Source organism: Astatotilapia calliptera, chromosome 6, assembly GCF_900246225.1.
Source record: "Astatotilapia calliptera chromosome 6, fAstCal1.2, whole genome shotgun sequence".
Taxonomy (NCBI): Eukaryota; Metazoa; Chordata; class Actinopteri; order Cichliformes; family Cichlidae; genus Astatotilapia; species Astatotilapia calliptera.
The window spans coordinates 13,561,360-13,588,548 of NC_039307.1; the positions used below are offsets into that span (position 1 = coordinate 13,561,360).

A 27,189-nucleotide genomic window follows, 5' to 3' on the forward strand; every position below is an offset into this window, starting at 1 on the left:
ACTGTCAAAGGTGCAATTTTAACAGGTCAAATTATCTTGTTTGCACTGTTGTAATGAATAATAATGGATTGCATTTATATAGCACTTTTTGAGACCCTCAAAGCACTTTACAATTCCACTATTCATTCACTCTCACATACTGGTGGAGGCAAGCTAGCCACAGCTGCCCTGGGGCAGACTGACAGAAGCAAGGCTGCTATATCACGCCATCGGCCCCTCTGGCCAACACTAATAGGCGGCAGGTGAAGTGTCTTGCTCAAGGACACAACAACCAAGACAGACAGAGCTGGGGATTGAACCGGCAACTGTCCGGTTACAAGATGAGCTTCCCAACCCCCTGAACCACGGTCGACCGAATGTCAAGGACAGGGCAAAATAATCAACAGAGGGAAAGCTAATGAATGCCTGTCTTTCTGTTTTTTCCCCTCTGCTTAAGAACCTTTTGTACCTCTATTCATAACAGGTTTTAACTCTCACACAGTATTCTTTGTTTTGTTTTTGTTTGTTTTTTTTTTGGGGGGGGGGGGGGGGGGTTATTAGGTTTTATTTAGGGTATTATTTATGACGCCCCCTCATGCGTCAAGCAGACACAATACATGCCTAACTTCCAAAACCACAAATGTTCTGGTAACGACTTTTGGCACAGTTTGAAAATAACATTTTCTTCGCCTCCAAACCAGGTGCTTCATGTAGCTCATCTCGCTCTTGCTTCTCCAAAACCTCAGATGCATGCTCTGCAACAAAACTGTCAATTCTGCAGGCCCTCTGTTTCACCTCTCACCTCGCCTACTAAAACTCACAACCAGACAGAGGCCACTCTCATATGTGTAACAATCTAAATAAAACTATATATGTATATATTGAATAAATAAATGTTTTAATTAAATGCCACTACTCAAAGCTTAATAAAAAAGAATATAAACGAATAAAAGATAATAATGAATAACCTGGTTATTCAAATAGCCTCATCCAGACAGCTCCTCAAAATAACCACCAAAAAATGCACACTTTAATGTAATATCAACAGCTCCAATAAATGCTTTAATGCAATGCTTGTTATGTGGTTCTAATGCAATAATGACTTAATGCAAGGTTAATTAATACAATGATAATACAGATAATAAGTAACAGTGAAATAATTTGTTTTATCCCACACCTACTTTACACTTTTAAACAAGACTATATTCAACTCCATACTCAAACAGGTTATACACTCGAATGTTCCTGTAACTAAAAATAATATTCATAGTTTCATGGGATTCTTAGATTCCTTATCTAGGTTTTAGATAAGTGACAGATTAGCAACCGGTACAATTTGTGTCATTTTACTCATACTCTTGATGTCACACTAAGATGCACAGATAAAACAAAACCAGTATGTGTGGGTGTTCTATGGAATTCATCAGCTTAAGGGAGGCACAAATGTAAGAGGAATGATTCAGAGCACACACACACACAAAGCACACTCAGATACAGCCTAGAGTTGAAACAGAAAACACACATCTGACTATAGACTATAATCTACTTGAGTAAACAAAGTCTCACACTGAAGAAGTTCTAAAGACTGAATCCGACAAAACTACCTAAGAACGACCTAAGAACGGTTCACACAGGTAAGATGGACAGTGAAACCTTTCTATAGTGTATCATAGAATTATTTTGGCATCTTAAACATGTGTTGTACCATCTGTTTTTTTCCTAGTATCCCATTTGTTTTTTCTATATTATTTTCAATATTAATGAATGGAAGTAAATGACCAATGCATTTCTGTCAACCCTTAAATTTTACATCTAAGTAAAATGTGAGGTCCAGTGTAAAATCATATTATCATATGATGTAGTGCTGATGTTAATAGCATTAAGCTGTTTAATAAAATATCAAACATGATTTATCTTATTTCCACTTACTTTTACTTCTCTTTCTTTCTCATGGGTGTAATGGTTGCACTGCTTTACATTAATTGCAAAGGCAGTCTCTGTGCTTGATCATATTCTTTTTGTCCCAAAAAGTTGATTCTGTTCAAATTGTCATGCCCATTGATGAGAATGGTCGTGACAATTGGTATATTAATGATCAAGGAACTGACCTCACAGCCCATTGTTCATTCAGTGGTGCTAGTTTCAGTCATTGTGCAATGTACTGTTTATAAGGCTGGGGAAACCTGCAGTCAGCTGATACCGACAAAGTCACTTGGATGATTCACAAAACTATTCTCCCACTGAAAATACTACATCCAGATGAACAGAAACAACCTTTTGGGATTTACTTACCTGGATGATTGGGCATGCATCAAGATATATTGTTTTTGGTTTCTGGCAGAAAAAATTATGTTGCTAAGACCAACATAAAACTAGTGTAAACATTCACATCAGGATTTCTTTTTCTTTCAGCAGTACCATCCTACCCTCCTGCTCAATAATGACTACCAGGCAGTCAGTCATGCTTCTGGTGGTGCTGGTCCTCTCCCTCCCAGGTCTTATTCATAGCTTTAAACCACTCTTCAACTCGAATTCTTTCACCCACCGTGAAATCACACGAATAGCAGTCCTTCGAAAGACAGCAGAGGTCTGCCAAGATATCGCTGCTTCTAAAGGACTGGACTTCAATCTGATTGTGAGTTAGACTTACAAAGAAACACAGCAAGAACAGTGATACATCTGTGCTTTGTGCATCGGCGTATCTTTGTGCTGAACATTGGGGGGGGGGGTCAAAATCTCTGTCTAAATAAGCAAATAAATCTGGGTAAATTCCCAGACGATTAAACATGCAACTATTTTGCTGGTAATACCTGAAATGAGTAAAGAAAATCAACAGCCTATTTATGTAGGATAATTCATAAGTTTATTGGGGGGGTTATATTGATTGGGTCTGATTATTGGGGCGGGGTCATAACCCCCCTGGAAATTACACCCCTGGCTTTGCGTTTTGTTTAACACTAACTAAAGAATAGAGAAATGGAGAAATACATCAGTCAGACGCAACATGAATTACATTTTTCTTCGTACAGTTCAGTGTTGTGCTATAAAACCTCGTGTCCTACTATTCATGTTGGTGTCACTTTGATACATCCATCTGCATACATAATGACAAAGATTCTGTTGGATTGTGCTCAAGCAAGCCCAGTCAACAGAGGCCACACTGCTGCCAGTGGCCTCTTATCAAAATTAGTGGTGTCACCAGTGGGACCTGCACTTTATTACTATGTACTATATTACACACAAACTACTTTGCTGGTCATAATTGCTGATGATGAGATAAGACTACTCTTACCTTTAGCGCAATATTTAGTACCAATTTTGGTTAACATGCGAATAACATATTTAAGGAGTTGTAATATACAAATTTATTGTCTCCAGATTGATAACAACTTGTCAGCTGGCGAGGTGCAAAGGGCCTGTTCGTCTATGGATACCTTCACATCTTTCGTTTCCACCATCAAGTTTGAAACTGCCATTGCTACTATGTACCTCAGCAATGCAGCGGTGGACGCGATTTTTCTCCTGAGTGCGGCACGCCATTTTGACGATGAGACCTTCAACAGGAAGGACGGGATATCATCACAGAAGGTACCTCAAAGCTTGTCAATAATAGTTTTATAATGAAAATAATAATGTTATACTATGTATAACTAACTCATGTGAATACAGATCTATAGAATTCAACAGCCTAATGAAGAAAAGTGTTTAGAATTAGGGTTTGGTAAATAACAGAAAATCAAAAAACAAAAACTGAAATCTAGAAAGAATTTTTGTAACATTTCTCATTTCAACAAGGTTTGTAGCAATTCCCACAAAAGTCTTACATACTTGAAAGTTCTATATCTAGGGAAGGAAAGTGATGTTACAGATTACTTCAGTACTCAACAAGCAAGACTTGTTTGTCAGTTGGAACTGCCAACTTCAATCAGAAATCTTGCAGAATAACATCTTCAACATTCACACACACACACACACACACACACACACACTGTAACACTGCTTTGAGTGGATAAAGACTGGTGATGTAATGCTGTAATTCAGGTTTTGCAGTGCAGGCTACACTATTGCAGCTTGTGTCTAATCTGTTGTATTTTAATAATAAGGTGCATCTGTGGTGAAGGCGCATGCTAAGAAAGAAAACTATATCCGAGGGAGGTGGTCTCTAGGGCAAATCTGTCACACTCTACAGGTACCGATACTTAATTTACTGCTAATTTGTTAAGACTGCTAGATGACAGCATTGTGTAATTAAAACAAAACGCAAAGGTGATATTCTAAATTTGTTTTCATTTTCTGTATACGAAGGACTTCTACAGCCACAGTAACTGGGTGGAGCTGGGAAATAAAGCTCCATACAGTGCTCTGATCAGACCTGACCAACCTCTTAAGAACTTGGCAGGTAGGCGCCCTCCTGAAAGATGAAAATTCCAGCTTAAATATGATCTAGATTAAATTTGTAGTAGTATTTGTAATGTTTATTTTCAAAATATAAATCAATATTTTTTTCTTTGTTATTTGATATTTCTGCAGGACAAAATACTCCAACTTGCAGAAGTTGCGTAGGAGAGAACTGTACCAACAACATTCTGCCTGATGTGCTGAACCAGGGACTTCTGACTTCAGGCTACTTTAACCTAATCTCCTCATCAAAACCTACAGGTAACTTGGAGCAATCATCTCTTTTGATGTGTTATGATAAAGTCTTTGTATGTTTTCAATATCTCTTGATAATATGATAAAATGTTATCCCTGTTCAAAGGTAAATGCAGTCACGGTGGATCTGCTGATCGCACAAGCAGGAGGGATCCAGTGGGCGGGATCAATAAGGATACACTTGATTCCAGTCATGGCTTCCGTCACAATGAAGCAGCTAATCTGGCTATTCGTGCCACCATGGAGCTTCTGGAGGACATCAGATTAGTGGCTGGAGACACAAACTTCATGAGGTAAAGCTAGCTCTCAAGTGTCACACAAGAGGAAACAAATGTGGGGAGAATGGAGCTGCAGCACATGCTCGTGGCTCAAGAGTTGGGTGTTCGTCTTGTAATCGGAAGGTTGTAGGTTCGAGCCCCGGCTCGGATAGTCTCGGTCGTTGTGTCCTTGGGAAAGGCACTATGCCTGCTGGTGATGACCAGAGGGGCCGATGGCACGATATGGCAGCCTCGCCTCTGTCAGTCTGCCCCAGGGCAGCTGTGGCTACAACTGTAGTTTACCTCCACCAGTGCATGAATGTGAGAGTGAATGAATATTGGTGTTGTAAAGCGCTTTGAAGGGTCCCGAAAAGCGCTATATAAATGCAATCCATTATTTTTATAAAAAATAAACACGAAAGCATGCCCGTGCTAATCATTTTTAGATTAGATTTACATTGGGGGGGACAATATTTTTAGTTTGTCTGAGGTATTTCTGTGCATGGAGCTATATTTTTCCGTTTCTGTTTCAGTTTCTAGTGGCCTTTTTATAAGCTTCATCTTAGCTGACAGAGAAGTGTCAGACGCTGTTGTCTTCTGTTGCTGTAGATAGCCTACTTCAAGGTTAAAGGTGTTGTGCATTCAGAGATGGTCTTCTACATAGTGAGTGGTTATTTCTTTCTTATTCACCTAAAGCACTCTGGCCACTGGTGTCTTGTAACGTCTGACATCAACAAGACATTTTCACCCAGAGAACTGCAGCTCACTGGATATTACCATCTCCGTAAACACTGGAGATGGTTATGTGGCAAAATCAAAGTCCATCAGCAGTTTTCTGCAGCACTCAGACCAACTTGTCTGGCAGCAACAACTAAGCCACGTTCTAAGTCACTTAAATCTTCCTCTCCTTTTCTGATGCTTGGTTAAAACTTCAGATCATCTTGGACATGTTCACATGTCTAAATACATGGGGTTCATGCAATGTGACCTGATAGTTAGATAGTTGTGTTAAACAGGTGTTCCTAATAAGTGTATTTTTCCCTGCTAATGAATTAAGCATCAATGAAACCATAGTTTCAAAGAAACCAGATTAATAATACGAAAATATGTAATTTGTTGTTGTTTTTTATCATGTTTGTTTCTACAGACTGATGGGTCTCTCCCAGTCTCCTGTGCTGTGTTTTGTCATAGACACAACAGGAAGTATGAGAAATGAAATTGATGAGGCAAAGAGGGTTTCTTTTGAGATCATTGACAGAAAAAGAGGAACAGGACAGGAACCCTCCGGTTACATATTGGTACCTTTCAATGACCCAGGTAGATCATTTACTGGGTGAATTTGTGCTTTGTTATGTAGAAAAGATGTTGTTTGAAAATAATCTTAATAATTAATACATTATTATAGACTTAATTTGGGAGTCAATTTCTTTTGTTATTTAGTCTTCCATATGAATGAGAATATAATAGCAGCTGTGTTTGTAGCAAATCTTTAAAAGAGCAAATGTGTCACTTTGAACATTTTTTATTTTATTTTATGTATTCTATGTGCAGATTTTGGACCGATAGTTATGACATCTAATGCAGACATCTTCAAAGGAAAGATCAACAGTTTGACTGCGGATGGAGGAGGAGATACCCCAGAAATGGCCTTGTCTGGACTGCAGGTGCTAACAACATAACAAACTGTTTTCTACTTTAGACAAAAGTTTAAAAACATCATATTTGATTTGGGAGAAAAAAAATGATATAGAAAAAGTATAGACACAGTATTCTCAGAATGACCTTTTATTATTAAACACGTGTAGTTGAGGTGGCCAGAAATGCAACTTTTCACTCAGACTGTATTTTTTATTATTATTATTAATTATTAATTGTTGATACTTTGTCCTGTCTTTCATACAAATAATATTGAAGCTTGCACTGACAGCAGCTCCACCCTTCTCTGAGATTTTTCTCTTCACTGATGCTCCAGCTAAAGACGCCCACCTGAAAAACACCATTATTGCTCTTATAGAGAGCACCAAATCTCAGGTAAGAGTAAACTTTGTATCATCCTTGCTCTAAAAAATGTCATTTTTGGCATGTAACATCTGATAATTTGTATAACATTTGTCTTGAAATGAAGAACATTATCTGAAGTTCGGAGGGACCAAACTTTTTAAACAGGTTCCCCACACATCTGTATGTGTGTTTTTTTTCTGTGCTCCAACCTCCTTTCCTTTGCATGTTTTTCATCGTCTGTCAAGGCTGCCAGGCCTGAAAGCTGCTGCCTCTGGCCTAGCTCATTGATTATCATTCATCTTTCATCTTCATTATCAATAAATGTTTTCCACTTAGGCTTGTGGTCCTAACTTTTAAGATTTTTTTCCTCATGCTTGCAGGTTACTTTCATGCTCACAGGCTTTGCAGCAGGTCGACGGCGCCGCAGAACCTCTCAGGGTGTGGCTCCACGTGTAATGGGTCGATCTGCTGTCCAGTTATACCAAGACCTAGCTGAAGCTTCTGGAGGTCAGGCCATTCAGGTCACTAAGTCAGAACTCTCTCTGGCTACCAGTGTTATAGTAGACTCATCAGCCAGCGCTGTGGTAAGACATCAATCAAGAGAATCATATCTGACTGAAGATCACACTGTGTGAGTAAATGTGATGTTTCTCTCCTTTTTCTCTTAGGTGACAGTTTTTCAGGCAGCAAGGAACCCTGGAAGGCCTGATCATTTTACTTTTACTGTTGATGGTTCATTAAATAATGTAACAGCTTACATCACAGGAGACTCACCTCTCACCTTCAGCCTCACCAGCTCCACAGGTTTTGTCATCATAAATGTCTGTTTACCCTGTAGCAAATATGATAGAAATTTAAGCTCATGTATGCAAATTGAATGCATATAGTATATTATTATACTATATTGAATATTTATAGTATATATATACATATTATTTGTTTATTTTTAATTTAATGAGAAGGTTCACGAAACACATTTTCTGCTGAGTATTTCATGGTTCAGGCTTTTAATTCTAAGGCTCTATTTGATGCATTTGTTTTATTAAACTTCTACTTCTTACACTGTCATGTTGAAAACACCTTTATAATTGTTTGTCCCTCTCCTCCAGGTGTATCTCAGACTTCCAGTCAGTCCAGTGGGCCTTTGGCATTTGTCACCACAGCAGGAAACTTGCGTCGTTTAAGCCTCAACACTGATAATGAAACGGGCCTATGGCAACTCAGTGTTAGCTCAAGTAACCCTTACCTAGTTAAGGTTACAGGTCAGTATTATGGAAGCTGATTTTTAGGCTCTGAGTTACATGAAATGTTTTAGGAAAAAAATGTATTTACTAGGTCTGTTTCTACTTCTGAACATACATATTCCATCCCTTCTGATCTATTTTGTGTATCAGGTCAGAGTTCAGTGGACTTCATTTATAACCTTGTCGAAGAGCATGAGGGAGCCCATGGGGACTTCAGTGTAAAAGAAGGACGTCCTCTCTCAGGTCAGGCTACTTTTATTGTGACTGTTTGTTCATTTTTATAGTTGTAAAGTTCTGTTGTGGTAGACAATTTTCTACACTGTCCAAAGAGTCATCTTTTAATCAACAGCAACAATCATCTGTCTTGAAAAAGTTACTCTGTGCCCCAAAGGTTTACGCTACATCATGTTACAGTCAGTAAAGTCCAAACTTAACTATTCTGTCCTACAGCTTACCTTTTTTATTTGTGCAGGTTGTGTTTCGCTTAAAGGGCATGTCATACTGATACTCATTTAGTTAACTTTTTTTCTTCACCTCTCTTTCAGGTGGTAATACCAGCTTCTTGATCACTGTGACAGGAAGTGAAACAGTAAAGGTCACAGAAGTCACACTGTTTGACAGCTCAGGTCCGACAGAGGTCAAAGGATCATTGCAGGTGTGAGGCCGTCTATCTGACAGATAAGGCTTAGTTGAAGTTGGAGTCATGCATTAATCCCAAGTGTCACCAGCAAATCTACAACGCAGTGACTGAAAAAGAAAAAAATATGGTGTTCATTGGTCCAGTAGAAATCACGAGCTGTGAATAAACCTCAGTGAACTGAATAAGCATTTATTTGAAATTATAATATTACTTATAGTAAAGAGATAGTGTTGGCATTTCAGAGCTTAATTAAAATTGTGTGAATTTAAAACATTGTGTAATTTTCAAACCTTAAATACATGAATGTCCTGCAACATCCACAAATAGTCCTCGCACTCGCCCTACCCTGCCGTAAGGATGAAGTCATATATTGTTTGGTTTGGTTACTGTTAATCTGTTGACAATGCATGTTGCTGCTTTTTCTCTCATGCAGTCATTAGGAAGCAGCGATTTCCTGGTGACATTTAGTGGAATCCCAGCAGGTGAGTTTGTGCTTATCCTGAAAGGAGAGGCCAGCAGCTCCACTTCCAGGTCCACTTCAAGCAGCTTCCAGAGACAAGCGTCCACACAGATCAAGACCTCCAGCATCTCTGTCACTGTGAGAACAGTTAATGTGTGCTTTCTGAAGAATCTTTAATGTCACCATAAGTAAACTGAAACATTTTTATTGTGTTTTTTTTTTACTTTATATCATATAGCCATCTACGTAAATAAGTCTACAATCATAAACATTAGACATTCCTACTGTGATTCTTTCAGTGTGAAGTCATGTCATTATGCATCAACATATTATTGTCAACAATGTCAAAAATAATGTTTTCATTCTCCTGCTCCTCTCTCCCTCTCTTCTTGTCCAGGCTGAAGCCAATAATACCAACATCGAGCCGGGCACCACTATCTCCATCCCCTTCTCAGTCGCCGCAACTACTGATGGAGTTATAACTGACTCTGCAACTGAGACATTTACAGTGCGAGTCAGCAATGACCGCAGTTATACTTCCACTTCACCCAGCAGTGTTACTACTGTAGCAGGCAGTGGTGGTAAAGCCAATGGCACCGTGACCCTAACGGCTCCATCCAGTGCTGCATCAGGAACAGATGTGACCCTCACCATTGAGGCAGAAAACGCCGCTGCCACCGACATCAACTATGTAGTTCTCAGGTTTTCTGTGAGTGCTAAGGTGAGTGATGATGGTTAGAATATTTTTCAACATTCTTCTTAATTCTGTAATAATTAATGATCACGTACATAATGTATCAAAAAGAAATACAGATTTTTGTCATTTTTATTTCAAATTAAAGATAGATAGGTTTTACATGCGATTCGATATTGTTGTCTTGCAGTTAAAGTAAGGCTTTATGTGCCATACTTCTCGTGTGAATTGTTGATGTTAAATTGTTTGTCATGGTTTGCTAGACAAGGACACAAATGTAGACTCACTAGACTGGCTGAACAAACTAAAACACCTTTATGTATAACAAAATACAGATGAGAAACACATCACAAAAATGACAAAGGGAGAACTGAGAATGTTAATGCACAAAGGATAATTAGGTGAATGTGGAACAGGCGGGTAAACAATCAAGAACGAGATAAAGTAAAACTAAATGCAAAAGCCTGCTAAAATAAGACAAGAATGTAAGAAGAATTACCACAAAGACAGAAACTGTCAAGGCTCTGTGTGCGGGCAGGCAGAGATGAGGATCCAAATGCAGGACTCGGTAAATGGAATGTAGCTCAAAAAACCTCAGCTTTATTGCTGGCAGGAAAACAAACATAAAGTGAGGACGGAACACTGAGACCAAGAACACACAGGCAAAAACTGATGGTACGACGCGACACTGAGCATGGGAAAACACAGGGCTTATATACACAGGGTAGTAACGGGGGAATCGGCAACAGGAGGGAGACACAGCTGGGAGAGATCAGGGCTAACGAGACGGGGGAGCTAAGCTGCACACACTAACATAAGACAAAGACTTTCACAATAAAACAGGAAACATGAATTACTAAACAAGCATGCAGACTTTATACTGAGAGACAGACAGAATGACACATGGAATCTGAACTAAACTAAACGTGAGATATAACTGAGAACAAATCCTTAAGCACGGATAAACAGAAACAAGAAACTAATAATAATCATCATCATCATCACGAGAAGAAAACAATCCATGAAGCAGAAATAAACCAAAACATGATAAACTCAAAATACTGGGTCCAACGGACCCAGAACCGTGACAGTACCTTTACGAGAACTGACATGCAAAGATTTGATTATGTTCTTTTCTTTTTATCTTTAATAACTGGTATCACACATTCCCAACCTTTTTCCCTCATCGTGTTTATTTCTCTGTCTCCAGGTGACAGATGTTAACCGTCCAGTTTGCCAGGTAGTCAACACATCAACCTGTGCCTCCACTTCATTGCTTTGTGCTTCCTCCCAGTGGGAGTTCATTGCCAATTTCACTGATGGCATCAATGGAACTGGCATTGAGAGTGTAACCATTCGCCAAGGGAATGGTACTCTGAATATGAGCACAGTGGTTGAAGCAGGGGGTGAGAATATTACCCTGGTTACCTACACTGCCTCCTGCTGCTCACCGATTGTGGAGCTGACTGCTGTAGATAGTGTAGGAAATGTGGGGACATGTGTGGGACAGGCTAGAGTGCTTACCACACCTCCTCCTACGACAATGACCCCTGTAACTACAACTGCAGTTCAAACAACATCCACTGGAGGGTACACTTTGAACATATCAACCATTCTTTGGCTTAGTGTTGTGTTTTCAGTACTTTTGAAGTAACAGAGAAGAAATGCCAATTGTGCTGAATTTGTGAATCTGTGACATATGGGTCAAGTGACCTTGACTGCTGACCTGAGCTGGCTATGAAGCAAAACACTGATAAAAAAAAAAAAAAATACATATACTAAGACCTGCAATTATCGGCACATCAGCATTGACTTTGAGTAATCTTCTTTAGGACCTAAAGATTTGGCACGTATTTAGAATTTTTTTTTTAATGTTTTATTTTACAATATTGTATTTTACAATACTTCATTAAGAATATAAGACATTAGGCAATGTCTGTAATTTTAACAGAATACAATGTTGCACTCAAAATTACAATAAATTGCAGTTTTTATGTTGCAGTTTTGTGATTTATATGCAACAACCTCTGTCTTGCTACCTAATTTCACTGTGCAAGCAACTGTACAATAACAATAAAAGTCCTAAGTTCTACAAATAAACACTACCAGATATTTGGTATAATTTCTACATTCCATTGTTTTCCGTGAAAACATATGAAATTACGATGAATAGGAAATGTAATGAACTGGGCATGCTGACTCAGAGTTAGTAGTAGTTGGTAATGATTTAAATCCAAATAACGAATGTGTTCACCAAATTTTGCTGTCATTTAAAAAAAAAAAAAAAGCGTTTTGCAGTGATTACAGCCTGGGAGACCTTTTTAAGGTCATTTGATGAGATTTCACTCTATGCTTCCTGGAGCATCTCCCAGAAGCTGGATTGGCTTGATGAGTCTTTCCCCATACCATATGATCAAGCTGCTTCCAAAACAGCTCAACAGGCACAACTATGAAAGGAAAGAAAGAGGGCACAAATACAATATACAGGGTGGGCCATTTATATGGATACACCGTAATAACATGGGAATGGTTGGTGATATTAACCCTTTAAGACCTACCATAGAACCAAGTCCGCCAGAGCTTATATTATATTTTTACATGCTGTGGAGCCATTTTTGGGAGCATTTCAAGTTGCTATACATCAATACAACCATTATAGCCCAGATTTTAATAATATGTATTCATTAAGTGCATAGTAATTACATAAATTGCAAAAAAGTGCAATAAACTACAAAAAAATTGAAAATCGTTTTTGATTTTTTAACATATATTTGTAGTTAGAGAAATTTAAGAGGCTTATCCCTCAAAACTGTAAATACAAAAAAGTTGCACAAAATAGTTTCCCACCACAGGAAATTTATTTTGAGTGTCTTCATAGTTTTATTTTTGAAATACACCAATTTTTATATACTGCAGGAAAAACGAAAATAAATATTATACTGCAAATTTGCAAAAAAGCAGCATATGCATCAAAATAAACTATTTCCAGCAGTGCAATATGAGTCCTAAGCAGAAAGTCATAAAGTCAAAGATAACTTTTAAAAAGACCAGTATAGGCCCTGAGGCCCTGATCGCAAAAAAGACTACAAATGACGTCACTTCCGGTTTCGGGCAGGTAATGGCGGAAATGCAAAAGTTCGCGCTGACGTCTATTCCAACGTAGGAAGTGTTATGAACAGCTGATCGGATCGGTAAAGCGTGTTTCTGGAATATTATGTTTTTGTTCCTGCAAGCGGTTTTTATGCAGTTTTTGCAAAGCTTTATGTGGAAGGAAACCGTGACCTAGGACAAGCTGATGGCATAAGATGTAAGTACAACTCCTCCAGTTTCATATGCAAAAATAATTTTTGCGCTAGCTTACGTGGTTGCAGTGCTATGGGATTTAAAAATAGTTACGCAAAACAGAGCGTTCCCGCTCTGATCGGCTCTAAAGGGTTAAAGTCCTGTTTGTGGCACATTAGTATATGTGAGGGGGCAAACTCCTCAAGATGGGTGGTGACCATGGTGGCCATTTAGAAGTCGGCCATCTTGGATACAACTTTTGTTTTTTTTCAATAGGAAGAGGGCCATGTGACACATCAAACATATTGGTAATGTCAGAAGAAAAACAATGGTGTGCTTTGGTTTCAACGTAACTTTATTCTTTCATGAGTTATTTAAGAGTTTCTGACCACTTATAAAATGTGTTCAATGTGCTGCCCATTGTGTTGGATTCTCCCACTCTTCACACACTGATAGCAACAGCGCAGGAGAAATGCCAGCCCGGGCATCCAGTATTCGTAGTTTCAGGTGCTGCACATCTTGTATCTTAATTAATTAATGATTTTAAATTGCCCATAGTTGTGTTACACCTCTGAACTTTTTTCTCTTTTTTTCCAGCATTACCATCCTGCCCTCCTGCTTTATGACCATGACTGCCAGACAGGTAATGATGCTTCATTCAAATGTAAATGTCAAATGTAAAAATGTTTGGAAAATGAAAAGAAGATTTTTGCAAATAACAGATGTTAAATTTGCAGATATAAAATTAAGTTAGATGGTAATTCAATATTCAACAAACCATAAAAATTGAAAAAAATGATTTTGTTGTTGTAAATGTAGGAAATGAAGTAAATGCACAATATAAGATGTGATATATAAAATATAATGGACAGCCTTATCCTCACACTGAAATTAAAGTTTTGCATTGCAAGCCAAATGATTGCAGCTTATACCTAATAATCTGTTGTATTTTGATAAGGCCCACGCTAAGAAAATCCATGCAGGCACAGGTGGTACTTTATTTTGGTGGGCACACCATGCAAAGGAGCAGCATCTAACTGCATTTCAAGACTGCTAAACTGAATGCAAAGTATTTCCATGCAAAATGAAATATCCAATAGAGCATAGTCAACAGCAACACTGAACAGACGTCAAAAGACCCCTGGCATTTCTATGCAGCTGGAGGAGAACTTGCCCTCTCTCTTCCAGATGTCATCCACTGACTCTGGAAAGGTTTCCTGTTTTGAGCCAAGTTCTTCTACCACTGCAGTGCTATCTTGCAAAAGAAAAAATACAAAAAAAAAAAAAAATACAAAAAAAAGAACTGCAGGTATACCACGACTTTCTGCAACTCAAATAAAAATAAGCGCCATTTATTGCAAAACAAAAGACCCAGTAATACATTTCTTATGAAAACACTAGATAAACATTATACTAAAATAGAAAGCTCCAAGTGTCGCGAAATCAATCAATCTAGAGCAGTGAAACAAACAACGAAGGCCCAGACGAGTGCAATCAAACAATGAGTTTATTAAAACACAGGAGAAGAAACATCAGCATATGTCTTCTGGCAAAAATACATCTTGAGTACACTTTTAAAGCTTTGGGGTACACCCCCATGGCGTCAGATACGGATCAAAGACGTCTCTGGGTCTCTGAGGGCTGATCCTTGACTCTGGTCACCTGTTACCAAGTAGACTAAAATGCAGCAGGTTGCTGAATACACTCAGGCCTTTAATCAGGCCTGTTTCTAGATTATATTTGGTGTATATGTATTATAAGCGTGTACGCGGCCTTCTATGTTCTAAGTCTTTTACACAATAGATTGTGAAGTCATAGCTGTAATAAAAGGTTAACATGGTGGGATTAGCTTTAATAAACATCTTTAATACAATATCAAATGCTATAAGAAATAAATGATAAAACTGCAGATTATATGTTAGCAATAAAATTTCTGCATTTCCATACAAGTCACACTGACTGATCCATTTGGGAGCTGTAAGAGCTGGTTCTTCTAAGGAGTCAGACCAAAATAACACCAATCACCACTGGACACGCAAACACATATTCCTGATGCAACTCCATCCAGTGCTGCATCAGGAACAGACGTGACCCTCACCATTGAGGCAGAAAACGCCGCTGCCATCGACATCAACTATGTAGTTCTCAGGTTTTCTGTGACTGCTAAGGTGAGTGATATTTTCCATCCATTCTCATTTATTTAGCGTTCAGGTGGTCCCGAGGGGGTGGGACTTAGGTGATATTTTTCAATGAAATATTTTTTTAACATTATTCTTAATTCTGTAATAATTAATAATCACGTACATAATGCATCAAAAGGAAATACATATTTTTGTTACTTTTATTTCAAAAATAAAAATAACAGTGTGTGTCATACTTCTCTTGTGAATTACTGATGTTAAATTGTTTGTTATGGGTTGCTAGACAAGGACCCAAATGCAGAGAAAGATATCACAAAAATGACAAAGGGAGAACTGAGGATATTAATAAGCAACGAATAATTAGGTGAATGTGGAACAGGCGGGTAAACAAACAAGTGCAAACAATCAAGGACGAGCTAAAGGAAGTAAAACTAAATGCAAAAGCCTACTAAAATAAGACAGAAATGTGAGAGCAATTACCATTACCACAAAGACAGAGACTTAACAAGAAATTCGTTGCAGGATAAACTGAATCTAAATGACATGCAAAGATTTGTTCATTTCTTTTTATCTTTAATAACTGCTACCGCACATTCCCAACCTGTTTCTCATCATGTTAATTTCTCTGTCTCCAGGTGACAGATGTTAACCGTCCAGTTTGCCAGGTAGTTAACACATCAACCTGTGCCTCCACTTCATTGCTTTGTGCTTCCTCCCAGTGGGAGTTCATTGCCAATTTCACTGATGGCATCAATGGAACTGGCATTGAGAGTGTAACCATCCACCAAGGGAATGGTACTCTGAATATGAGCACAGTGGTTGAAGCGGGGGGTGAGAATATTACGCTGGTTACCTACACTGTAGTGATGGGTCAGTTGCGAACGAAATGGCTCTTAGAGCCGGCTCTTTGAAGTTTACGATGCTTTTTTCCCCCCCTTTCTCTTGCCCTCTCTTTCACTTTTTTTCGCTTCACGCTGCACGTCAGACTTGTGTTTGCGCTGAAAAGAGATGTGAGGGGTGGTAGTTACACTCGCAACAGCAGTAGCACACGAAAAGAGCAGGAGGGAGAGCGAGAGAAAAAGAGCCGGGAGCGACAAGAGATGACATTGTCACATTAGAAAGGTACGGTAAAGAAAATGAGTGACTCCAAGAAAGGAAGCCAAATCTGGAACCATTTCAACTTTATTGACAGTACAAAGGCAGAGTCTGCAAGAAAAGACTGTCATATAGAGATGGCTCCACAAACAACATGTACAGGCACCTGAGAACTGTGCACCCATCAAGATAAAACACATATTAATATTTCTAAATGCCAATCTTTCCCTTAATTAAAGATCTGGGGGTTCTTTTTTTTTTCTTTTTCTTTTGCATATTTTAATCAATATTTTATTGTGTTGTGGTTTGTAGTGTCTTGTGTTGTTTCATTTTAAATCTGTTTAAAAGGAAATATCTGAAAATTTTAATAGTTAACAGTTGAATTTTAACTAGTTGTTTTTTGTATTTTATAATTTATTTTTGTACATTTTGTGTGGTGTGAATAAATAAAAGAATATTTATATAATAAACATATATAAAAAACAACAACATTTTTTTTACATTAGTAGTTCATTTTGTGCATAATTTTATATTGTTGTTGATAATAAATTAATTAAAGCAACAAAACAACCTGAAGAGCCGCTTGGGAGCCAAAAGAGCCATCTCTTTAGTGAGCCGAGCCGAAAGGGCTGGTTCTCTAAAAAGAGCCAGAATTGCCATCACTACTACACTGCCTCCTGCTGCACACACATAGTGGAGCTGACTGCTTTAGATGGTGTAGGAAATGTGGGGACATGTGTGCAGCAGGCTAGATTGCTTGACACTGTCACTAAACCACCTCCTGTTACTAGTTCTGTAGTTAAGACAACATCCACTGGAGAGTACACTTTGTACATATCAATCATTCTTTGGATCAGTGTTGTGTTTTCTGCACCTTGTAAGTAACAGAGAACAAACAGAAATTATATTATGATAATGAATCTGTGACACATGAATCAAATACCTTAACTTTGATTTGTAAGTTGAACAGGCTATGAAGCAACACAATGAGAAAGAGCAGGTATGGTACCTGCACTGAGAGAGAATATATCACAGCTAGTCATGTTACGTCTGAAGCTCCAAGTCCTGTCGGGGCTTCAGTGTCAAGCAAAGGGGACGTGTCCACATGAAGCCTGTGTCAAGGCCCATATGGTTCTAAAGAATGTCACCTGACCAAATACAAACGAGGTCCCGACTCTCTGAAACATCGATACTGTCTCGTTATGTGATTCAAGCTCTTGAAAAGATGCTCTATTAAGATTCTTCTGCCAGCAGAAGTAGAATCTTTGTAGCACTGCCGGCCATCAGTATTTTTGTATTTGTTTTTGTCTCCTCACATCTTTCTAGTTTATAATGGGGTGCTGTTAGAAAAGTTGATGTTATGTTTTTCTGTGTAAATTTTCTGCACCTTTGAGATGCCAAATATGAAAATACCTAAGATACATAAAGGTCAGAACAACTAAATAATTCAAAGGATGCATCAGTCATTTCATCGATCACTGTAGCAGCATTTGAAACAGTTGTGAAGCTATTTTGTTATGCTGCAACCCACTGTCAGTAAACTCTGATAGATTCTAATCAATACAATCTTGAGGTCATTTGTTTACCTTTTAAATGCTGACTGAAAAAATACCTGTATTAACAATAATAGCTATCGCTACTCTGTTTACGTTATCGTCTTTAGAAATGTATTAATTTTATTTTGAGACACAACATGAATTCAGATTGTTTTTTTTTTAAATTATATGCTTACGTTTTTTGAAGAAACTCGTGCTTTTTCTGTTTCCCTCAGTTAGGGCTATTAAATAAGATAATACATGTCTATTATATGTGTAATTCTGGTTATTAGTTCAGTTATACAATTTTATAGTTGAAATTAAAGGTTAAATGTGAGGTTAGCCTTCTACTTCAGATTGTTGTTTCACTTTTGAAACTGCATTCCTGGCCGTTTTAATTACTTCCTGTAGCATTTATGAGAAAGGTGTTACTACTGAACATTTTTTCCCACAACTGACATATATTATCTGTTCTGCACATCACACACCAAACAATGCAACTCTTCTGCATATTTGTACCATGAATAGAAATGGGAGGCACATAAAAAAGCATATTGTAGCGGGTCAGGGCTGTTCGGGGTTCTGTTTGTACAGTTATGTTTGTTTATGTTGCCATAGTGACGGGTGACGCCCTCTCGCTGCGACGGTGTGTCCTTCTGGGGTCAGAGGGCGCCCTGTGTGTTGTTGTTGTTGTTGTTGCCGCGCTGAGCAGTTAGCTAACGGCGGTGTTCTTCTGCAAATGTTAATAAACGGCTGTGCTCCCTGGCTAGCTCACAGGAAGCAAGACCAAACGATACCTCCGTCTCCTCCTTGTCTGAGCTCACCACATTGTTGTCAGAAGTGGGATAGCTCACCCTCGCCATAATGGAGAGAGACACTCAGAGGCTGGAGCAAGCTGTCGAGGAGAACATTCCCCGCTTGGGAAACTGGCGATTGAAGAGAGAAGATGTGAGTTGCCATGTAAGTCCCCCGACGGATCCCGATGGCGCGAGCGCACCACGGCAGCGGGCCGTCGCGACAGATGCTAGGGCAATGCTTCATGGGCTACCTCTGTCGACCCACACACCGAGCCCCCAACCGCGAGCAGTTATGCCTACCACGCCAGTTAAGGTACCGAAATACAAAGGGCTAAACCCGTTAGAGCCCTACCTCTCACAAGTGCGGCTGGCCGCCAGAGATAGTGGCTGGAGCGAAGAGGAGACTGCTACACACCTAGCACTAGCATTAGAGGGAGATGCACTGCAGATACTCCTTGACCTAGCCCCGACAGAGCAGCATGAGCTCCAGGCCCTCACCGCGGCACTCGAGAGGCGATTCGGGCAGCGGCACTCCACTTATCAGAGCAGAGAGCAGCTGACCAACCGGAGCCTGCATGCTTTTCTGCAAGGGATTTTCCCAGAGCGACTACGCCAACACGTCCGCCTGGCCATGCCTCAGACCCTCCGTGAGGCGCTCCTTGAGGCTGAAAGGGCTGAGCCGGTGCTCACCTCGCGACCTAACCAGCAGGCGCCCCCCCAAACTACCCCCAAATCAGAGCCGCAGACTGCGATGGGGAGGCGGGGGTCGTCGCCGAGATGTCCCAGCTGCAACCCTCGGTGCCCCGGAGGCATCCTCGTCGCCCGACCGACCGCTGCTACCGGTGCGATGAGCCTGGCCACGCGTGACTGCCCAGCACCAGCCCCAAAGGCCAGAACTACGCAGCCTCAGGGAAACGAGGAGGGAGCGGTGTAGCGAGGGGACCACCGCTCTGGCTTCCTGCCCCCCTCCAAGGATGATGCACAGTGGTGGGCCGAGTTGGGCACCTCAAGGGACTCTACCTGAGCTGCGGTATTGAGGACCAGCCATGCCAGGCCCTGGTGGACACGGGGTTTAGCATTTCCCTGATACGACCTGGCGTGCTCCCTGAAACATCCGGGCCACTGGTGAAGGGTTGGTTGCCCACAGACACCCAGCTGATGACAGTGACGGGGGAGAAAACTGTTATGCGGGGGAAGAAACCGTTGCGGATCCGAGTGAAGGATCTAGAGCTGGTGCACGACTTCTGGCTCGCCGACATTCAAGACCAGTGCATCATTGGCCTGGATCTGCTGAGCCGCTGGGGGGCCTGCGTCGACACCGCGAAGCTGGCTATTACTCTTGGCGCAGAGAGAGATAGCGCCCTCCAGCGCGGCCAAAAGCAGGGAGCGGGGACCAGACGAGACAGGGGTCGGGAAGCTGCCGCTCAGCAGATTTCGGATGCCGGTGGCTCTGGGTCATCTCCACTTGCCTCAGCCTCAGCCTCTAAGCCCGACAAACCTCCTTCGACCGAGACCATCGAGGCTGTTGATGACCTTTGGCAGCGCAGCAGCGTAGGCCTCAACGTCAACCAGCGCCAGCGGTTGAGGTGCCTCCTGGACGAGAATGTGGACATCGTTGCCGCCAGTGACAAAGACTGTAGGCAGACGAGTCTGGTCCAGCACACCATCGACACCGGCTCTGCTCAGCCCATCCGTCTGCGCCCACACCGGCTGCCCCTCTCAAAACGGCAGGTAGCAGAAGAGAAGATCTGTGAGATGGCTGCGGTTGGGGTGATCGAGCCGTCCAATAGCCCATGGGTGGCACCCGTGGTTCTGGTGGGGAAGAAGGATGGCAGCCCGAGGTTCTGCGTGGACTTTCGCCGTCTCAATGCAGTCACCAAGAAGGACTCGTACCCGCTGCCGCGGATCGACGAGGCCCTAGATTACATTTCCGGCTCCAGTTGGTTCAGCTCCCTCGACCTACGCAGCGGTTACTGGCAGGTGGAGCTAGCCCCCGACGCAAGGCGTTGTTGTTGTTGTTGCCGCGCTGAGCAGTTAGCTAGCGGCGGTGTTCTTCTGCAAATGTTAATAAACGGCTGTGCTTCCTGGCTAGCTCACGGGAAGCAAGACCAAACGATACCTCCGTCTCCTCCTTGTCTGAGCTCGCCACAATATGATGAATAGAAAATCCATTAAAGGATTTTTATATACTTACTTTAGTGCTTAAAACACTACCATAAAAATGGATTTTAACAATCAATTACCATTGCCCAGATCAGTGGGAGCGGAGCGGGGGGGGGGGGGGGGGGGGGGCTTACTGGGCTTAAGCCCAGGTAGTTTTTTCAGAAGCCCTTGGCGAACGAAATGGCTCTTAGAGCTGGATCTTTGAAGTGAACGATGCGAGCCGGCTCCTTATTAGGAGCCATGGGTTTTGTTTTTTCTTCTCCTGCCCTCTCTTTTACTTTTTTTTCGCTTCACGCTGCAAGTCACCCTTGTGTTTGCTCTGAGCAGAGACGGCAAACAGAGCCTTACATTTGTGCCCCTCCCCCCTCTGCTCAGCGCTGAGCTGAGGGGGCGGGGCGGTAGTTACACTCGCAACAGCAGTAGCACACAACAAGAGCAGGAAGGAGAGGGAACGAAAGAGAGCCGGGAGCAACAAGAGACAACACCGTCACATTGGAAAGACCAATCAGACCAGGAGTGACATGTTTAGCCGCATGTTCTCCTTAAATTGCTGGCTGTCTGAGTGGTGTCCCAGAAACGATGTGGGCTTCATAGATAATTGGCAAACCTTCTGGAGGAAACCTGGTCTTGTTAGGAGAGACGGCATCCATCCCACTTTGGATGGAGCAGCTCTCATTTCTAGAAATATGGACAAATTTATTAAACCCCCCCAAAATATGACTATCCAGAGTTGGGACCAGGAAGCAGAGTTGCAGTCTTACACGCCTCTCTGCAGCTTCTCTCCTCCTGCTACCCCCCCAAAAACCCATCTCCATAGAGACTGTGTCAGCTCCCAAACAGACAAAAAACAAACTAAAAACCAGCAACAAACAACTTAAACATAAACAATTACAAAGAAAGAACAATAAAGTATCCACATCTGAACCAAAGAGTAAAACAGTGAAATGTGGATTATTAAATATTAGGTCTCTCTCCTCCAAGTCTCTGTTAGTACATGACTTATTAATTGATCAACAAATTGATTTACTCTGCCTTACAGAAACCTGGTTGCAGCAGGATGATTATGTTAGTTTAAATGAATCAACACCCCCAAGTCATTCTAACTACTAGAAATCTCGAAGCACAAGCTGAGGGGGCGGTGTGGCAGCAATTTTTCCACACCAGCCTATTAATTAATGAAAGACCAAGACAGACTTTTAATTCATTTGAAAGCCTGATGCTTAGCCTCGTCCACCCCAGCTGTAAAACTCAGAAACCAGTCTTACTTGTTATCATCTATCGTCCACCTGGGCCTTACACAGAGTTTCTGTCTGATTTCTCAGACTTAATATCTAATTTAGTTCTGAGCTCAGATAAAATAATTATTGTGGGTGATTTTAACATCCATGTAGATGCTAAAAATGACAGCCTCAACATGGCATTTAATCTGTTATTAGACTCAATTGGTTTCTCTTAAAATGTAAAAGAACCCACCCACCACTTTAATCACACTCTAGATCTTGTTTTAACACATGGCATAGAAACTGAACATTTAACAGTGTTTCCTGAAAACCCTCTCCTGTCTGATCATTTCCTGATAACATTTACATTTACAATAATTGATTACAATGGAGAGTAGACTTTATCAAAGTAGATGTCTTTCTGAAAGCGCTGTAACTAAGTTTAAGAATATAATCCACCCACTGTTATCATCTTCAATGCCCTGTACCAACATAGAGCAGAGCAGCTATCTGAACGCTACCCCAACAGAGGTCAATTATCTTGTTAATAATTTCACCTCCTCACTATGTACGACTCTGGATACTGTAGCTCCTGTGAAAACTAAGGTCTCTAATCAGAAGTACCTGATTCCATGGTATAATTCTCAAACACGTACCCTAAAGCAGATGACTCGTAATCTGGAGAGGAAATGGCATGTCACAAATTTAGAGGATCATCATTTAGCCTGGAGAAATAGTTTGCTGCTTTATAAGAAAGCCCTCCGCAAAGCCAGAACATCTTACTATCCATCACTGATTGAAGAAAATAAGAACAACTCCAGGTTTCTCTTCAGCACTGTAGCCAGGCTGACAAAATGTCAGAGCTCTTTTGAGCCAACAATCCCTTTAACGTTAACTAGTAATGACTTCATGAACTTCTTCACAAATAAAATTTGCGGTGCGGGAGCAGGTGAGGTGCGGGAGCAGGTGAGTAAGTGACGGAAGTGACGGACAAGGTAAGCGACTCATGTTGTAACTGACGTCAGACGCCGGAGATTTTGGCGGAAAATTAAAGCAAATGGTAGTTTAGATTTGAACAAATTCATTTAAGCTTCAGCATTACCAAATACACTTATCAATTGTCTTATAACTAACACTATTTGTCTAAATAATCTCCAACACCCTGGAGAACAACGAGGAGAGTTTAGAGACTCTCCAAGATTACATCGATCAGTGCTTTCAGGATCTCGTGATGAAGAAGACCCCGTGTGCAGCTTCCCCGGCCAAAGCTGAGACGCCGTCGTCGAAAAGACAACGCTCGGCAGATTCCCCCGGCTCAACATCGCCAGCCGGCAAAGATATTGCCGACATATTGGAGTCAATCGACAAGCGATTGTCCAGTTTCGACGCAAGGCTGTCCTTGGTGGAGATTCTTCACTGAGAATTTAAATGCTTGCGAGAATCCCTGGAGTACAGCCAGCAGCAGGTGGAAACGCTTGCTGCTGAAAATGCCACGCTAAGGGAGTCGGTGAAATGTCTCACAGATAATGTTACCCAGCTCAATAGAGAAAATAAAAAAATAAAAGAAACAGTTATCGATCTACAAGCTCGTAGCATGCGTGATAATCTGGTATTTTCTGGTATTCCAGAAGCCGCTGGAGAGGACGCGGAGACCACGGTAAAAAGCTTCATCAAAACCCACCTGAAGCTGCCGGAGGACACTGTGAAGAACATCGTCTTCGATCGGGTACATCGCCTCGGCCCCATTCGGGCTACGGCCGGGAGACCACGTCCTATCGTGGCCAAATTCGGCCACTTCAAACAAAAGCAACATGTGAAAAGCCGCGGCAGGGAATTAAAAGGAACGGACTTCAGCGTGAACGACCAGTTCCCCAAAGAGATCTTGGAACGACGCAGGGTCCTCTTCCCAATCCGACGCGGCTTCATCCAGAAGGGCTCCCACGCTGTCATCGCTGTGGACCGGCTGTACGTGGACGGACAGCTCCACCGCGACCCCAACATCACTCCGTGGCTGTATTAACCTCACACCAGATAAGAATCAGCTACACCATTTCCCTATCCACTCACACTAACTTGCCTTAACATCTGTTTAACTTACCAGTATCAAATCGCATCTTAAAGTGTGATTTCATAGCAGAATTAACACCGTCACTCTCCGTCAGTGATTTAATTGGAATGTTTACGTTTTGTTTCTGTTTTTTTTTTTCTTCTCTTTTTTTTTTTTTTTCCCCTCCTCTCTTTTCCCCCTTTTGGTTTTATGCTGCTCACCCCTGTCCTTGGTTTCTTTCTTTATTCCTTTCACTGCCTCGATCACCTGCTTCGACACTCATCCACAAACATCCTTTATTTCGACACATACGCACCATGCGCTCAACGGCAGCACATTTACATCAGTCAGACAGCGCACACAGTCATATAAGATACACACACACTTAAGCCAAGCCTACTCATATTAGTAACTATGCATACACAAAGTCAGACTCCGGGAGCATCTCGCCACACACTTTTTCTCTCTCTCCTTCTCTTTATTTATGAACAAGTGACGTATTCTCTCCACCTGTCTAAGCGACACACACAGCATACATCCCTAGTTATACACAAACATCTATGGGTACACTGAGGTTCATTACATGGAATATAAATGGAGCTGGCTCCAGAGAAAAGAGGTTAAAAATATTTAACCAACTCAAAAAACTACAGGCAGATGTTGTCCTATTACAAGAGACCCACAGACCTCTTAGAGGTTCGAATGAACTTAAAACGCCTGAGTTTCCTAATGTGTTCTCAGCTTGTTATAATTCTAGACAAAGGGGAGCAGCAATTTTAATACATAAAAATATTAATTTCACAGTACTCGATACAGTTATAGATCCAGAGGGCAGATTCTTAATCATTAAACTATCTATACGTGATAAAAAGCTATGTATTGCAAGTGTATATGGTCCAAATGTTGATGATCCCTCATTCTTTCACGGTTTTTTCAGTGCACTCTCTGAACACTTAGATGGCACACTTGTTCTTGGAGGTGACCTCAACCTTGGACTAAATGAAGACATGGATAGGCTCAATACAGCGGGAACTCAGCGTAATTGGCAGTCCACAAATATAATCAAACAATATATGAGCGACTTTGGTCTTTGCGATGCATGGCGCTCCCTTCACCCCACCAGTAAGGAATATACTTTTTTCTCACATGTCCATCACTCCTACTCTCGTCTGGATTATTTTTTGGTCAGCAGCTCACTGCTGAACGACATTTCAGACACTGAGATTCACCCTATAGCTGTCAGCGATCATGGTCCTGTATCTTTAACACTAATGCACAAGAATAATACTACGCCAAGAAAAAACTGGAGATTTAATATATCACTACTTAAAGATGAAGACTTTAATAAATATTTTAAAAAAGAGTGGACTTCATATTTGAACTATAATGACACTCCCGAAACATCAGCTTCTGTTCTATGGGAAGCAGGGAAAGCTGTGATGAGAGGTAAAATAATTTCTTTCTCATCACATAAAAAGAAAAAAGAAAACAAAAATATTCAGGAATTAGAAAAAAACATCAAATCACTAGAAGAAGCCTACGCGTCCCACCAAGATCAGGAAACATTGAACAAAATACGCAAAACAAAACTAGAATTAAATTAGATAATTGATAAAAAAACAAAATTCTTAGTACAAAGACTATGCCTACAAAATTATGAACATGGTAATAAATCCGGTCAATTTCTAGCAAACCAGCTAAAAATAAATAAAGAAAAAACAACTATATGTGCTGTTCAAGATTCATCTGGGAACACATTATATGAACCGATACAAATAAACAACATTTTCAGGGATTTCTATAAAACGTTGTATTCACCACAAATAAACCCATCTAAAAAAGAAATTGATCAGTTTTTGGACAACATAACTCTTCCAAAATTATTGGACACTCAAGCAATGGCACTGGATTCACCACTGACACCAGGTGAACTCCAGGAAGCCCTGATAAGTATGCACAATAATAAGGCTCCAGGTCCAGATGGCTTTCCTGCAGAATTCTACAAAGAATTCTGGTCGATTCTAGCACCAGTTTTCTACAGAACGTTGTTGGAAATTAAAGAAAAGGGCAGACTTCCATCAAATATGAATTCTGCAAACATTAATCTCCTGCTAAAACCAGGCAAAGACCCTGTATATCCCTCAAGCTATCGTCCAATATCCCTTATAAATGTAGACCTTAAAATAATCTGCAAAGCTCTCTCAAAGAGACTGGAGAAAATAACCCCCCTCTTAATTCATCCTGACCAAACTGGTTTCATAAAAGGTAGGCATTCATCAACAAATACACGTAGATTACTTAATTTGATAGACTACTCATACAGTAAAAACCTAGAAACTACAATATTCTCTTTAGACGCAGAAAAAGCATTTGACAGAGTTAACTGGAAATTTCTATTTGCAACTTTACACAAATTTGGTTTTGGATCCTCTTTCATAAACTGGTTAAAAATATTATATAATTCCCCAACAGCTTGTGTTAGAACAAATGACCAGACATCCTCCAGCTTCTGTCTCTTGAGGGGCACCAGGCAGGGATGCCCACTCTCCCCTTCACTATTTGCAATTTTTATTGAACCACTAGCAGCAGCAATTAGACAGAATTCAGTAATTAAGGGCATAAAATGCAAGAACGTGGAACATAAAATCAGCCTTTATGCGGATGATGTGTTACTCTTTCTCCAAAATTCACAAACCAATATCTCTGGGGTGATTGAATTGATAAACTCTTTTGCAAGAATATCAGATTACTCAATTAACTGGTCAAAATCTACAGTCCTACCGATTAATTGCTCCTTCCATAATTCCTCTTCTACACCACTGCAATCGGGAAATATAAAATATTTAGGTATTAATGTTTCTCCCAAGCTTGCAGATCTAACTAAATTAAACCATATCCCACTTTTAAAGAAGGTAGAAGATGATCTGGCTAGATGGAAATGTCTACCCATATCACTCATGGGAAGGGTTGCCGCTATAAAA

General features: G+C 40.7%; 1 protein-coding gene and 1 pseudogene across 1 annotated transcript in view; both read left to right on the forward strand.

Moving 5' to 3' along the window:
* The first annotated feature begins 1,465 nt into the window (after window positions 1-1,465).
* The window catches only part of LOC113023935 (von Willebrand factor A domain-containing protein 7-like), a 101,245-nt gene continuing 75,521 nt past the window's right edge, over window positions 1,466-27,189 (forward strand). The window contains exon 1 of the mRNA XM_026170417.1: window positions 1,466-1,613. The gene's annotated coding sequence lies outside the window, so the exon portion shown is untranslated. The remainder of the gene's footprint in view (window positions 1,614-27,189) is intronic.
* On the forward strand, window positions 2,398-11,683 carry LOC113023936 (von Willebrand factor A domain-containing protein 7-like; annotated as a pseudogene).